Below are 17,262 nucleotides of genomic sequence, written 5' to 3'. Positions count from 1 at the left end.
TTTGTGGAGGTAGCTGTCCATATAAATCAGCAACTGCCTCCACTTCTGTGTGAATTAGGTAATCTGGGTATCTGAAACACAAAGTGTGCAGATTAGACCTGAACTTTGTGGAATTGTTTACCTAGGGTACCCTTTTGGAGGGGTAAGGCATCCCTTTGGATATGGTCCTGGGCCACCTCTGGGGGATGTCAGGTGTCCTTTGTGAGAGGTAAAGTGCCCCTTAGAATTGTTAAAAAGTAGGTATGAATGTACATAAAATGTGCATCAACTCATTGGAACTGTCAACAGGCCTGTCAAAATTAATTGTCAGAAGCGTCAGAAGCAACTGTCAAGAGGGCCTGTCAAAAGGAACTGTGAAAAGTGCCAAAAGGACCTGTCAAGAGGAACTGTCAAATGTACCTGTCAAAACTGTGAAGAGGAATTATCAAAAGCTATTTCAGAGGGAACTTTCAAACTTTCAAGAAATTTAAAGGTCCTGCCCTTTAAATGCCTGAAGTCTTAAAAAAATCACTGCTTGCTTTTTCAGTCTGTCTGTTGACATAAACCGAGGGCCACTATTACTGAATTAGTGCTGCATGACTGATTTCACAACCATACATTATCATTGTAGCCAGCCATTTCACAGTTTGATTGACAGCTACCTTAATAGAGTCTTAAAAGTAGGACTTTGAATTCCAATGCTTGTTGTTATGAAGGATTATGTAGTTGAATGAATGTAAAAGTAATAAAGTGTTTTTATGAATGAGATTATTTTTTTCAGCATATTGAAGCCTGTAATAACATTTAGAACTATATTTCATTTCAATTGTGCGTGGGTTGACATGTGTTGGCAAGAGTTGGCACTAATTTGGAATAGGGACTATAAAGGGCCATGGAGATGGGCACAGGGGCTTGGTTGGCATGGAATGTCTGAGGGGTTATGGGGTGGGTACAGAGGCATGGTTTGGCACAGAGAGTATGAGAGCATGAGGTGGCATGGATTGGCATGGGTGGGGCATGGGAAGTGTGTGTTGGGGTGAGGGGGGCTGTGAGGGTTGAAGGATGAAGGGATGTTTTCTTCTTTCTTTTTAAATTTTGGACAAAGTGCCAGAGCCCTGAGCAGGCCTGCAGCCCAGCTGCCTCTGCAACTGGAATCCTCCTCACTCATTCTGGCATGGCTTAGTCTGACCCACCAACTCAGAACAAAAATTTCAACTTCTCGGGTAGTTTCTTCTGGGTCAGGTTTGTGGAGCTGGGAATTCAGTCAACTCTGCGTACCTAGCTTGCAGTTGAAAATCTAAGCCAAAACGTTTCCTTTTTCCTCAGAAGACAATAGAAGTGCTGAAGTACCATGTGTAACAATGTGTTTTTTTAATCCTCTTGATGTTATTAAGCAGGAAGATCAAGAGTTGATGATCTCTGCTGTACATACTAAGTAATTCGATGTAAGTTATAAGGCAGCAATTGGAGCTATGAACAACCTTTCCACAGGAACGGAGCCAAGGGACAGGAATATAGTTAGATGGGAGTAGCTGAAGCTGGGAAGGAATAGCAACTTCTCAGGGACACAGCCAGGAAAGAACATAGGTAGAAGGGAACAGTCAGAAATGAGAACGGTCCCTTGAGAAGAGAGACCCAGAGGAGGAAATTACAGATATAAGAGAAATCAGAACAAGGAACAGCCCCTTGAAATGGTTAGAACCATCCATACAAGGGAAATAGAAATAGGTGAACAGTCCCATTATGATGCGAAGTCCTTCATGTCCCTGTCCATCAGTGCTTAAAGAGTGATCTGATAACAGTGCTGTAAAGGAAACAAGGCCTCTGGGATTTAAGTGAATAGGGTAAGGAATTGTGTATCTCCTTAACCCATCAGATTGAAGAGGGAAGTAAACTGATGACTTCAATGTCAAATCAGATACAGAAAGAAAAATAAAGAGAGGGAAAGAAAGATTGGCTTGAGAGAGAAAAGAAAAAGAAAAGCAAGATAAAATTAAGTTTTCATTCAAACTGTTCTATTTTTAAAATCTCTAACAACAATTAAAACCTGAAACCAAGAGCCTCTAGAACTTTACTATTTAATTTTCAGTGTCAGAGAAGTTATCTAGCAGTAATTAATGCTTATGTTGTTCAAAGCCTATTTAGACAGAAATGCACAATGCTTAACTTCTTGTAGCAAGTTTAACTTGCATGCAAATGCAGCAACTTCCCACCATTCAATTTATTTCAACAGTGAGGTATGATGTTTCACAAAGCTAAAGGTGAAACACAGCATTTCTGACAGCAACCTTTGGATTTCCACATTTTATCATGCATCTGCCTTCCGTTAAATTTATTGTAACATCTGTACATAAATAATGCAGCGCATCATTATTTTGACAGCTATTTTGACAGCAAATTGTGTCTCAAGTATGCCCCTACCTGGGGTTTTTTGAAGAGGTAACAGAGAAGGTTGATAAGGGAAACGCTATTGATGTGGTCTGTATGGATTTTCAAAAGGCAGTTGATACAGTGCCACACAACAGACTTGTGAGCAAAATTTTAGTTCAAAGAATAAAGGGGAAAGTACGCACTTGGATAAGAAAATGGCTGAGTGACAGGAAACAGAGAGTCGTGATAAACGGTTGTTTTTCGGATTTGAGGAAGGTTTGTAGTGGAGTTACCCAGGGGTCAGTGTTGGGACCCTTGCTCTTCTGGATACATATTAATGACTAGACTGTGGTGTGCCGGGCATGATTTCAAAATTTGCAGATGATACAAAGATTGGAAATATTGTCAACTGTGATGGGGATAATCTTGAACTTCAAAAGGACATAGACGTTTTGGTGGATCGGGCAGACAAGTGCAGATGAAGTTCGAAGCAGACAGGTGGGAGGCTATTCATTTTGGCAGGAAAAATATGGTGATACAATGTAAAATAAAGGGAGAGACTCTAAAGGAGGTGCAGGAACCGAGGGGTATCAGTGTATATGTAATATACACTGATGAAGATGGCAGGGCATGTTGAGAGAGCTGTTAATAAGGCATTTTGTATCTTAGGCTTTATTAATACGGGCATTGAGTACAAGGGTAAGGAGGTCATGTTGAACTTGTATAAGACACTGGTTAGGCCTCATCTGGAGTACTGCATCCAGTTCTGGGTGCCATACTTGAGGAAAGATGTGAAGGCATTAGGAAGAGTACAGAGGAGATTCACAAGAATGATTCCAGGAATGAAGAACTATAGCTATGGGCATAGATTGGAGATTGGAACTCTTTTCCTTGGAGAAAAGAATACTGGGAGGAGGCTTCATAGAGGTATTCAAGATCCTGAGGGGTATGGACAGGGTAAATTGTGAGAAACTGTCCCCACTCAAGAGACCATCAAGAACTACAGGGCACAGATTCAAAATAATTGGCAAAAGGAGTAAATGTGATGTGAGAAAAAATGTTTTCACCCAGAGGGTAGTTGGAGTCTGGAACAAACTTTCTGACAGAGTGGTGAAGGCAGGTTCTATTGAGGTATTCAAAAGGGAATTGGATTGCTACCTGAAAAGAAAAAGTGTGCAAGGTTATGGGGGTAAGGCAGAGGAGTGAGGCGAGGTGGAATGCTCTTTCAGAGAACCAGTGCAGACTCGATGGGCTGAATGGCCTCCTTCTGCACTGTAAAGATACTGTGATACCTAAATCTTGCAGTTCTCATCCTTTAGCAGAAGGCCCCCCTTGTGCTTTACAAAGATTAGCCTGTAAAATATACCATTTACCGGCCAGATGTCCTGGTCTGTGCTGTCCTGAGCTGAGGCAACAGGAGGAGCACTGGAACTGGCTACAATATCTCCAGGGCAAAACGGGTAGAAAAACAAATCAATTGACGCTTCCACTCCTGATTTCTGTCCAATGACCCCTGTTGAAAAGTGTGCCTGTGTGGATGTTGTGTGAGGGCAGAGTCTGCCTCAATTGTGATGTCTCTTACAGTTAAAAAGCCTGATAACACTCTCTGCACTGTCTAGGCTTGATTAACATGAGTTAATTGCTTTTGAAGAAAGGAGAATTTTGAACAAAAAACAATGAAATGCTGGCTTTGATTGGAAAGAGTTAAAATAACCCCATAACTTGTTAGTTTGAAGAATATTGTAATTTCTAGTTGTTTTACATTTAGTTTCCAAAATTTATTTGTAAGTACATGTTTTCTCACAGAATAGTGCAAATTTTTTCCCCTCCCAATGTAGATATATTTTTACATTATAAATGTCACTAGCAGGAACCAAGCTGTGTGTAAATACAGGCCTGCTGTCAATAGCAATGACTTCTGGAAGCAATTAACTGCAAAGTTAGTGACTAATTAGTAATGACGAGGTGTCCAGTTTGATACAAGCTGAAGGGATTTATATTCTGTTGAAGTATTTTTTTCTCACAGTTCTGTCACTTCTGCTGTAAATGCAGACTTTGTTAAGACACTTGGAAAACAAATCAGTCTCGTTCCTTATATTAAAGAAAAACACTGCAGATGCTGGAAATCTGAAATAAAAGCAGAAAATGCTGGAAAAGCTGAGAAGTTCCTTATATGTTGTTTATTGGCTAAATCCACTGTTTGTAGTGGTAATTAGCTACTTAGAACTGAAGGTTCTAGGTTCAATCCCAGTCAGTTAAACGTATACAGGTTAAGAGTTTGAGGGATACAGTTATCTCTGATGTCCCTCGAAAGGGTAGAGAATATCAGTCAAGTTCCTACTCCTATCACGTGACCTCTATTTTTTATGAATGTTGGATGAGGACTTCAGTAGCCTTGAACAATGACCACCTGTGCTGGCTGCCAGTGAATTGCTGCCATTTGTTAAACTAAATGCAGCAAGCATCAGTGCCTTCAGATAGGGGAAGAGGAACAAAAAGAAATGAACTATGAATCTGATTAAGAGTGAAGCTGATAAACTGAACTGTAGGACATGTTCTTACTTCAATATTAACAAACTTGAAAATGTTTCCCAACAGAACGACCGAATGGGAAATATGTTTTAAAGTTGGCCCAGTGGAATTTTGGGATTGGGTGAGCCCAACCACACTAGGGGCAAAACTTAATGCTCTACCTGGAGGCGGCTGGGAGGGTGTAATCAGACCCGATGATGCAGGGTGGAGACCACATCACCTTCCTGGTTGAGCTCGGGTGGAAAAGATCAAGGATGGTCTTCCTGCCCAAAGATGAGGCCCTTGAGGACCATTTAAGGGCCTCATCCTGCCACCGCTGCTATTTTACCAACAGTAAGTAGGGCTCCGCCAAATGAGCAAACTGCCAAATAAACTGTGGCGGGCCTGCCTGCTGCTTGATGGGGGCATCCCTCCTACTTGGACAGCCTGTGCCCAAAGGATAGGGTCACCCACAAGGGAAGACCCCCCTCACCCCTGCTGCTTGACCTTTAAACTGACCCCCCTCCCCCACCTTGCCTGGGCCTTAAGGCTCTGGCAATCCCACCCACTCACCTCATTCGGTCGTTCTGTTGGGAAACATTTTCAAGTTTGTTAATATTGAAGTAAGAACATGTCCTACAGTTCAGTTTATCAGCTTCACTCTTAATCAGATTCATAGTTCATTTCTTTTTGTTCCTCTTCCCCTATCTGAAGGCACTGATGCTTGCTGCATTTAGTTTAACAAATCCCACCCACTCACCTCCAGTGATGATCCTGCTTGAGGCCCTGCTGTAGTACTGGCAGTGACCACCATTCCCAGTGGCACTGCCAGTTCTGAAGGGTACCAGGTAAGTGCCTGATTGATGTTAAATCGGGTCAGGTGTGGGGGCAGCTCAGAGTGGTTTTGGTGGGTTTGCCACCGGCTGTCCGGCCAGTGGACATGACCACCACCATGACCATTACAATCCATCCTAGGATTCAATAGCTGCCTCTGTTTAAAGTGGGAACAACACTAACTTGTGGGGAGCGGTGTTTATTACATTTTGAGATTTCTCGTTATTTTACCATAGAAAGTAAGTGTAATTTACATTTAAGCGTTACTGTTTAGTTAAATGTGGCTCTCATGAGGTTAAAGTCGCTGAAAGCCTGGAAGATATGTAATAGAAATCATCCGAAGCAGTTCAGAAAATGATGCTCCATGCATATCATTTCAACTAAAGATAACATAGGTCAATTCAGACTTTACAATAAACGTCCTTAATCATTACTGCAAAATAGTATTTCTTGCATCCACATTAAACTGAGCCAATAAGACACTCCATCAAGCTGCTGGCTTCCTGTCCCACTATTGCACATGAAACCAGTGAGCGTATGTTGCGGGGTTATTCTGGAAAACCTTTTTGAGGGATACAGATAGGGAGGGAACTGGTTCCCCGAAAGATAGATTTAATGGGAGCAGTAAGATGTGTTTTGTTATTTTTGTGTTATGAGAACTGATGCTGAATTAATTTGAGATTTACCATAAATATCTCTCTGTTCATTTGATCAAGCAACAACTGCAAAGAAATCTGCTTTGCAGATTCACATTCACCATCTCACTAAAGTGCGAATAAGTTCACCTTTCAGAATGTTTGTTGTACACATGCCACAATAGTACCCAATTCATTTAATAAAGGCTTCATGCTACCAGCAGCCTGAGGCATGCTATCATATGATCAAATATTGAGAAGTAATGGTAAACTCCTGATTTTAAGAGATGTTTGATACACTAATGGATGAGGTATAGATTAACCTGAGAGAATAACTAGCAGAACTTGAAACCTGTAACAGTGTCCAACCAAAAAATGTAGCTAAAATAACAAAACCAAATCAAAATAATCAAATCAAAACAAAAACATCATGTGATTCCCACTGGTGACAGAAGCCTACATGATGATTGAATCTCAATGAGCTCTATCCCAGTTGTCTAATTTGACTTGTAGCCATTAGCTAATGTGTAAATTAAGACAATATAAATGTGGACATAGTTTCGGTGCAGGTAGGTCCATGAGCTTTGTGTGCCATAGAGTCATAGGGTCATTATGGCACAGGAGGAGGCCATTCAGCTATTGAGTCCATGCCAGCCCTCTATACAGCACTGAACGTTCAGCGTCGGAGAGGGGAAGGTCAGGGGGTATAGTGAATACATGGCTGGGGCTGGGATTGGAAGATGGGGTGGGGACGGAGGGACAGGCAGGGGTGGAGGGTCCTAGATGGGTGTTGGCGTCGATGAGTTGTTGGAGCTTGCGTTCCTTAGCACTTGAGAGAAAGAGAAAAAGTTTCTTGGTGAGGCGTCGGATGAGACGAAGAATAAAATGAAACTGGGGGCACGCGCAGCTTTGAAAAAGGGTACGGTGGTGCTGCTGGAGGGAGAGGTTGAGTGTGTTCATATGGTGGCGCATGGCACTGAGTGTGGATCTCAGAATGTGACGGGAACAGCAGTCCTCTATACAGCAATCCATTCAACACCATTAACCCGCTCTACCTCCGTAGCCTTCTAAATTTATATCCTTCTGGTGCCCATCAAATTTCCTTTTGAAATCACTGATCATCTCCACTTCTACCACCATCATAGGCAGTGAATTCCAGGTCTTTACCAATAACTGCATCAAAAGGTTCTACCTCACATTCCCCACTACATCTCTAGCCCAAAACCGTAAAGCCGTGTCCCCTATTCCTTACCATCAGCTAATGCAAACAGTGTTTTCTTTTTCCACCGTATCTAAACCTGTCATAATGTTGTACACCATTATCAAATCTGCCCTCAATCTCCTGTGCTCCAAGAAGAACAACATGAGTTTCTCCAGTAAAATCTCAAGAATGTCTCCCTGCCTATGGCTCCTTGTTCTGATGAGTGTTCTTGTCACTCAGATGTGAAACCTTTCTGCACAAGATAAAAGGCAGGTGTCTCAGTCCAGGGCCTCTTCCCTGTGCTTTCTGCAGCCTTCAGACCAAAGTGATGGTCCGGCCTCACACTCCCTGGAAACATTACTGATGCCTGCACCTCGACAGTGCTTGTTATTTGTGGTATTTTCCTTTTACACTTTGCTGCTCAATTCAGTGTATTTGGCTTGGTTCTCGCTTGAAGAATTTATCTGACATGATCATACAACCTCTTTTCTCATTACATCATATTATCTATGTCTCTTGTCATCCAAGAAGCCCCGGCTGTGGTTCCCTTGCCTTTCAGCCTTGTTAGAATATATCTATCCTTTACATCTCCTTAAAGATCATCCATTGTTGCATTTTTTTCCTGTCAATCTTTTGTTCTATTTTACCCAGGATAGATCCCCTCTAATCCCATTGAAGTTAGTCCTGTTCCAGTTTAAAAGTTCCTTTTTTATATTGTTCCCTGCTGTCTCACATTATTAATCTAAATCTTATGCTACAATGATCATTCTTACCTGTGTTTCCCTATAGGTACTCGGTCATTCCCCTGCACCTGATCCAACAATGCTTCCCTCCTAGTTGGGTTGAGAACATATCGGTTAGGGAGGTTCTCCTAAACACATTTCAGAAATTCCTTTCATCCCTTACCCTTTATCCTAACATTATCACAACTGATGTTTGGATAATCTATATTTCTTGTGCATCTCTGTGATTTCCCTATAAATTTGTTCCTCTATCTCTCACTATTTGGGGGCCTATAGGATACCCCTTATAACATGATCATCCTGTTTTGCTTCACAACTCTAACCCAACGGATTCTGTCTTTGCCCCTCAAGGACATCCTCCCTTTCCAATACTACAATGTCTTTCCCAATTAGTACTGCCACCCCACCTCCCTTTTTTTAAATCTCAATCTTTGCTGAATATTTTGTATCCAAGAATATTAAGCACTTAGTTTTCACCATTTTAAAGTTATGTTTCTGTTATTGCCACACCATCAAATTTACACACGGCTATTTATGCTTGTAGCTCTACAACCATATGCATCATACTCTGTGTGTTTGCATGCATGTACTGTAAACATGTCTTTTTCTTCCTTGTCATCCTTCTTAGACTGCTCCTACCTGATATGGTACTATTTCCTTCTCTAGTACTATCCAACACTTTCATGCCTTATGCACCTTATTCCTCTTTTCTTCTAAATGCTGGTACCCGTTCTTCTAACAATATAGTTTAAACCCTCCCAGACCACACTTATGAACCTCCCAAAAAGGACATTGGTCCTAGTTCCATTGAGGTGCAACCTGTCAACTTAGAATAGGGATCTTTTGCCCTGGAACTGGTCCCCCTGCCCCGAGGATCTAAAGCCTTCCATCCTGCATCTTGCCTTAAGCTATGCATTGATCCCCCTTATCTTCCTATTTGATTTTTGCTAGTGTGTGGCATTGGGAGTAATCCATACATTTATGCTTTCGAGTTCCTATACATTTAACTTGCTCCTGAAAATTTGAGGGAGGCCTTACTCCCAGCCTGTATCTTCCTCATAATATAAAAACTTTAAATTTGCTGCTATATATTGTCAGTAACCTTTGGGGGGGGGGGGGGGGAATACATTCCTTAGCCTTGCTTATCTGACTAGTTGTAAACAGACTAAGATCCCTGTTAATTCCAAATATCCCTTCATTTATCTAAAATTGCAAATTCCCTTCACAGCTTACAGGCTAAGCTAGCATCCATATTTACTCATTAGCATGTCAAACACCTAGCTTCTTTTGATGATTTAAACTTGCAGTCTATTTGACTCTAAGTGTAATTAAATCACACAAAGACCCAACTATACTTACCCCCATAAACCTACTGCACAATAAACCAAAAAAAATTATGAAAATTATATGTTAGTGTAATGGCAAATCGCCGACCACTATAGCATTTCCACTCTTCCTTCTCCCATCCTATGCAGCTGAGCCACCCGTGCTGCCACAAACTTGGCTCTGGCTTTAGTCCTCTGAGGACCCATCTCACTCACTAGTATTGAAAATGGAAAAGTGGTTAGATAGCGAGACAGCCTCAGGGGACTCCAGCACTACCTGCCTGTTTCTCTTAGGTACTTTGGTGGTCACCAATTGCCTCTCTACATGAGTACTTCTTAACTGTGGTGTGACCACCTCTCTAAACTTGCTATCCATGTAAACCTCAGCCGTGCAGATGCACCACAGTGATTCCAGCTACAACTCGAGTTCCGCAACCTGGATCTCAAGTTACTGCAGCTGATGACGCTTCCTGCAGATATAGCCATCAAGGGCATTTTGTGCCTGCATGACTTCTCACATCCCGCAGGATGCACACTCTACATGGCCGAGCTGCACTGACATTCCTTAAAATTTATATAAAGTGTTTACTGCAGTAAGGTATAAGATAATAACTCACTTGTCACTCACCAATTGTCTCCTCTGTGCCGAGTATGGAAAGGCCTATATTTACCAACCAATCAACTTACAGGACTCCCGTGATGTCACTTTTAGATTTGATCTGTAATCTCTTATGTTGTTGCTATAGCAAACCCATTTCCCCTACAAAAAAAAGAGGGTAGAGTGTGGTAATCTGATGAGTAATAAACCTTTAAGAAGAATGTTATAGTGGAAGATCACATGGTCTTATTATCTAATGGCAGAGTGGCGCAGGCTACCTTAGTAGTCAGTAGTCAGTAGGAGTAGTCTAGAGTTACAGCCTGTAATGTATAGAGACAGGGTTTGAGTTGTAAGTACACAAGTGTAACTGCTGAGTTCCTTTGTAAATAAATACAATATGTTCTACATAAGAACTGTTTGCTGATCTACTCTGTTTGTTGTACCAACTCGGTCATTCTGAAACAGGTGTGCAACCTGGATCCATTAGTCCAACTAAACTAGGGTAGAATTCCCCCCACCCCCCACGTCGGGGGCAGTTGTGTGGGGTGGGCACGGGACCAATCGGCGCCCTGATCTGGTCTGTGCTGCCATTTTACGTGGGCAGGCCAATTAAGGCCCGTCCAGCGCGATGCGCGTCCAGAAGCACTGAGCACTCCTTGTGAGGGCAATTGGGTGGAGGTGGGGGGTTCCTGAGTCAGGAGTGCAAGTGCAGCAATCTCCCTGAGACACGGAGCTGCCTCAGGAAGATTAGGTAGCTAATAAAACTTTCTTAAAAATAAAGTAAAAAATTATTTAAACATGTCCCCTCATGTGACACATGAGCTGGGACATGTTTGTGAAGCTTGCAAAATTTATTTAATTATTTTATAAAACCTTTATGGAACCTCATTCCGCCCGTGGATGAGGTTCCCTGCAAAATGCAAAGGTCGCCTGGGCTCTTCACCTGCCCGCCAACATTAAGGTTGGGTGGGCAGCGTTGTTAATAAGTTAAATTACTTTTTTAATGGTTTTAATAGGCTGTTGCTAGATCGGTGGGTGCGTAGCTGACTCCGGCACGCGCCCACTGAATGAAATATCAAAATGACGCGCAACGACGTACAACGATGTCATCGTGCATCATTTCACGTGTTGGTGTGTCGGGTCCACCCCCACACGCTGACGGCAATATTCTGCCCACTGTCATCGAAAGGACACCTCATGAGACATTGCGAGGATAGAATGAGGCAGATTTTCAACCAAAAGAAGAAACTGTGTGAGATCCATAACATAGTAGAGCCTGAATTAACAGATTCAGATGTTCATTCATTGTATAATTTAAAGGTAGGAAGAATAGAACTTATCTATGTAACAGTAAGGGTGAATGATAGACCTATCAGAATGGAGGTGGGCACAGGACCTTCCACTACTGTAATAGATGGGCATTCCTTCAGATATCTGAATTATGGAGCGTTTACATTAAATTTGGAAGAAACAGATGTCAAATTGAAAACTTACACGGCAGAAGACATCAAGATCAAAGCAGGGTTACTGCACAGTACAGAAGTCAATCAGTAAAATTACCCTTGATGGTGGCAGCAGGTGAGGGGCCAAGTCTCCTTGGACTAAATTGTTTTAAAGAAATTAAATTGGGTTGGATTGAGATCTAGAAACAAAAAACTGCGGATGCTGGAAATCCAAAACAAAAACAGAATTACCTGGAAAAACTCAGCAGGTCTGGCAGCATCGGCGGAGAAGAAAAGAGTTGACGTTTCAAGTCCTCATGACCCTTCAACAGAACTGAGTGAACATTAGGAGAGGGTTGAAATATAAGCTGGTTTAAGGTGGGGGGGTGTGGTTGTAGGGACAAGCAAGCAGTGATGAGAGCAGATAATCAAAAGATGTCACAGACAGAAGAACAAAGAGGTGTTGAAGGTGGTGATATTATCTAAACGAATGTGCTAATTAAGAATGGATGACAGGACACTCAAGGTACAGCTGTAGTGGGGGTGGGGTGGAAAGGTTAACAGGGCATAAAAGATATAGATTTAAAAATAATGGAAATAGGTGGGAAAAGAAAAATCTATATAAATTATTGGAAAAAACAAAAGGAAGGGGGAAGAAACGGAAAGGGGGTGGGGATGGAGGATGGAGTTCAAGATCTAAAGTTGTTGAATTCAATATTCAGTCCGGAAGGCTGTAAAGTGCCTAGTCGGAAGATGAGGTGCTGTTCCTCCAGTTTGTGTTGGGCTTCACTGGAACAATGCAGCAAGCCAAGGACAGACATGTGGGCAAGAGAGCAGGGTGGAGTGTTAAAATGGCAAACAACAGGGAGGTTTGGGTCTTTCTTGCAGACAGACTGCAGGTGTTCTGCAAAGCAGTCACTCAGTTTACGTTTAATCTCTCCAATGTAGAGGAGACCGCATTGGGAGCAACGAATGCAAGTGAAATGCTGCTTCACTTGAAAGGAATGTTTGGGCCCTTGGACGGTGAGGAGGGAGCATCACCAGAACAGATGTGACCGAGGCGAAGGAACTGAGAGAATGGGATGGAGTCCTTACAGGAATTCTCTCAGTTCCTTCGCCTCTGTTGCATCTGTTCTGATGATGCTGCCTTCAAAAACAGTTCCTCTGACATGTCCTCCTTCTTCCTTAACCGAGGTTTTCCACCCACGTTCATTGACAAGGCCCTCAACCATGTCCGGCCCATCTCCCGCGCATCCGCCCTCATGCCTTCTCCTCCCTCCCAGAGACATGATAGGGTCCCCCTTGTCCTCACTTATCACCCCACCAGCCTCCGCACATTCAAAGGATCATCCTCCGCCATTTCTGCCAACTCCAGCATGATGCCACCACCAAATACATCTTCCCTTCATCCCCCCGGCGGCATTCCGTAGGGATCATTCCCTCCGGGACACCCTGGTCCACTCCTTCATCACCCCCTACTCCTCAACCCCCACCTATGGCACCTCCCCATGCCCACGCAAAAGATGCAACACCTGCCCCTTCACTTCCTCTCTCCTCACCGTCCAAGGGCCCAAACATTCCTTTCAAGTGAAGCAGCATTTCACTTGCATTTCCTCTAACTTAGTCTACTGCATTCGTTGCTCCCAATGTGGTCTCCTCTACATTGGAGAGACCAAACGTAAACTGGGCGACCACTTTGCAGAACACCTGCGGTTTGTCCGCAAGAATGAGCCAAACTTCCCTGTCGCTTGCCATTTTAATACTCCACCCTGCTCTCTTGCCCACATGTCTGTCCTTGGCTTGCTGCGTTGTTCCAGTGAAGCCCAACGCAAACTGGAGGAACAGCACCTCATCTTCCGACTAGGCACTTTACAGCCTTCCGGACTGAATATTGAATTCAACAACTTTAGATCTTGAACTCCCTCCTCCATCCCCACCCCCTTTCCATTTCTTCCCCCTTCCTTTTGTTTTTTCCAATAATTTATATAGATTTTTCTTTTCCCACCTATTTCCATTATTTTTAAATCTACATCTTTTATGCCCTGTTAGTCTTTCCACCCCACCCCCACTAGAGCTGTATCTTGAGTGTCCTGCCATCCATTCTTAATTAGCACATTCGTTTAGATAATATCACCACATTCAACACCACTTTGTTCTTCTGTCTGTGACATCTTTTGATTATCTGCTCCTATCACTGCTTGCTTGTCCCTACAACCACACCACCACCCCCATTTCTCTCCCCCCACACCCCCCCCCACCTTAAACCAGCTTATATTTCAACCCTCTCCTAATGTTCACTCAGTTCTGTTGAAGGGTCAACGTCAACTCTTCTCCGCCGATGCTGCCAGACCTGCTGAGTTTTTCCAGGTAATTCTGTTTTTGTTTTGGGAGCTATACAACCTGTGCAGTTCTCAGAATGGGCAGCACCAATAGCCCTTGTACTGAAACATGACCAAAGCGTTCAAATTTGTGGAGACTACAAATTGACTGTCAATAAAATGGCTAAGTTGAACTGACACCCTATACCAAAAATTGAAGACCTGAATGCTAAGCTGGCAGGTGGAACCACCTACATGAAGCTTGATATTATTCATGCTTATCAACAATTGGAGTTAGAGAAGGCCTCCCAGAAATTTCTCACAATTAATACACACAAAGGGTTGAACCAATATACCCATTTGCCTTTTGGTGTATCCTCAGCACGTGCTATATTCCAGAGAACAATGGAAAGTTTACTGCAGGGATTGCCTCGTGTTGTTGTTTATTTGAATGACATTCTGGTGACAGGACTCACTGAAAAGGTGCATTTGGCAAACCTGAAAAAAGTTTTGAAACCTTTTTCACAAGTGGGATTGCGTTTAAAAAAAGAAAAATGCATGTTCCAAGCGAGGGAGGTTGTTTATTTAGGTCACAGAGTAGATTCACAGGGTCTACACCTAGTTGAAGAAAAAGCGAGAGCCAGTAGAGAGCACCAAAGAACACCTCCGAGCTCAAATTATTCTTGGGGATGATCAATTACTATTGATGCTCCTTGCCTCAATGTGTCAACAGAACTGGCACCCTTGTAATACCTACTCAAGAAAAAACAATTTTGGTCTTTGGCACACACCACAAAAAGGAGCTTTCACAAAGGTGAAACTGTTACACTCATCCACTCTATTAGTACATTTTGACCAAAGAAAAGAGTTAGTTTTGATATGTGATGCATCACCCTAAAGGGATGGAGAGCAGTGCTCTCCCATCGAATGGATGATGGATCAGAATGGCCTATTGGATATGTTTCAAGAACACTCAACACAGTGGAAAAAGGATACCCTCAGGTAGAAAAAGAAGGCTTATCAATCATCTTTGGTCCAAGAAATTTCACCAGTATGTGTACAGTCATCGTTTTATTATCATTTTGGACCGTAAGCCTTTGTTAGGATTGTTAGTGAGGACAAGGCTATACCACCCATAGCCTCAGCAAGAATACAGAGATGAGCATTGGCCCTGGCAGCGTATGAGTATACTTTCATCCACAGGCCTGGAAATCAGATTACAAATGCTGATGCACTTAGCCATTTGCCTTTGAAAGAAAATGATGAGGATGTTCAAGTTCCTCAAGAACTCATTTTATTATTGAACTTCTTAGATTCATCACCGGTATTTGCTGGACAGATTAGAGATTGGACAAATCGAGACCCAGTCTTATCCAAAATACTTGAACAAGTTCTCCGCAGTTGATCACAAGAACAGGAATCTGATTAAATGAAACCGCATTTTCACCGAAGATATGAGATAGCCAGCCAGGAAGGTATCTTATTGTGAGGAGTTCAAGTGATTGTTTCTCCAAAAACCTTTGTTAACTGAGCTACATTGCGCATATCCAGGTGTTTCTCGAATGAACGCCTAGCACACAGCTACCTATGGTGGCCTGGAATGGATGGAGAAATAGAGAACTTAGTGAGAAGCTGTGTGCAGTGTCAGCAAGTGCAAAAGTTACCTCCTACAGCTCTGTTACACCCTTGGGAGTGGTCAGGAAGGCCATGAGTGTGATTACACATTGACTATGTGGGACCTTTTATGGGAACAATGTTTCTCCATATTCTTGACGCTCACTCAAAATGGATAGACATACATGAGGTGAACTCACCAACATCTTCCGCTACAATCGACAAGCATTGTCAATGTTTTGCTATCAATGGATTACCAGAAGTGGTTGTATCAGATAATGGCATGACATTTATGAGTGCTGAGTTTCAACGCTTTATCAGCCTTAACGGTATCACTCACGTAAAAACTTCACTGTACCACACTTTTTCGAATGGACTGGCCGAGAGAGCTGTTCAAAATTGACTTGAAGAAATTAACCGGAAATTCCATAGCCACCAAGCTAGCACATTTTCTTTTCCATTAAAGGACTACCCCTCGCATGACAACAGGTGTCACACCTGCGGAATTGTTGATGAAACACCATCTCATAACGAGATTGAGCTTAATAACGCCAAATTTAAGGGGGAAGGTGGAAAGGAGTCAGGGAAGTCAGAAAACTGGACATGACTGGCATAGTCATGACAGAAAGTTCACTGCAGGAGAGATATGTGAAAAATTTTGGAGAAGAACCCAAGTGGTTATCGGGTAAAATAAGTGCAGTGACTGGACCTCTTTCTTACCATGAAAATGGAGGACCAAGTCATATGGAGACATATAGATCATATAAGGAGGAGAGAAACAAAGGATCAGGAAATAATTCCTCCGGTGTTCACGACTGCATCAATGGCTCCTGTTGAAAGAACTGAACTGAGCACAGATGTGTCTGTAGGATTGGCTGTACCTGCAAGAGTTGAGTAAATAGATTTGCAGATGCCCACTGAAGAACCTGATGTTCAGACAACATCAGAAAAAGAGGTTTCTCACAAAGCATCTGAAGCTGTAGAGCTGAGACGTTCTACACGCATAAGGAAACCCCCCCAGAAACACTGAATTTGTAAATTACTTATCTGTGTAAATAAATTGATATTTTGAGAAACATTGTAACAATTGTAAATTGTAATTTGATCCTTAATGGTTGCATTTTAAAAAGTCTTACCTCCGTAATTGACTGCTCAAACTCATAACACCAAATGCAAAATCTGCCATTAATCAGCATAACTGGTCAGTGTTTTAAAATGTTTTTTATATATATATTAAAGAGTGGTTATTTGACAATGTTTCATTCATACAGCTGTACATGGGTTCATCACAAAAAAATAAGCATTTTAGAATACAATATTAATTTATGATCTGTGGTAAAACTTTTTAAAGTACGGACAATTACTTTTAAAAAATATACAAAACTATTTTCGAGATGGATTGGGGTACAGTGGTGAATGCAATATTAAAATTTTAAAAATCGTTCAAAATCTTTAAACCTGCATCAATTAGTGTCCTTGCTCCCAAATATACCAGGTTCATTTTTGCCGCTTCCTTGAAGGCCTACAAACGAGAGCAATTAGTGGAAACTCGCAATGATGGTTGGCTCATCTTGGGACTATGGTCAATTTTGTGGTCAGGGCCTGCTTCTAGCCTGATGCTTTAAAACTAGCACAAAGGATCACAGAAACTTGACCCGGTCCCACCCCCTTCTTCCAAATTATATTTCATCT

Source organism: Carcharodon carcharias, chromosome 5 (assembly GCF_017639515.1).
Source record: "Carcharodon carcharias isolate sCarCar2 chromosome 5, sCarCar2.pri, whole genome shotgun sequence".
Taxonomy (NCBI): domain Eukaryota; kingdom Metazoa; phylum Chordata; class Chondrichthyes; order Lamniformes; family Lamnidae; genus Carcharodon; species Carcharodon carcharias.
This window is presented reverse-complemented; position numbering follows the sequence as displayed.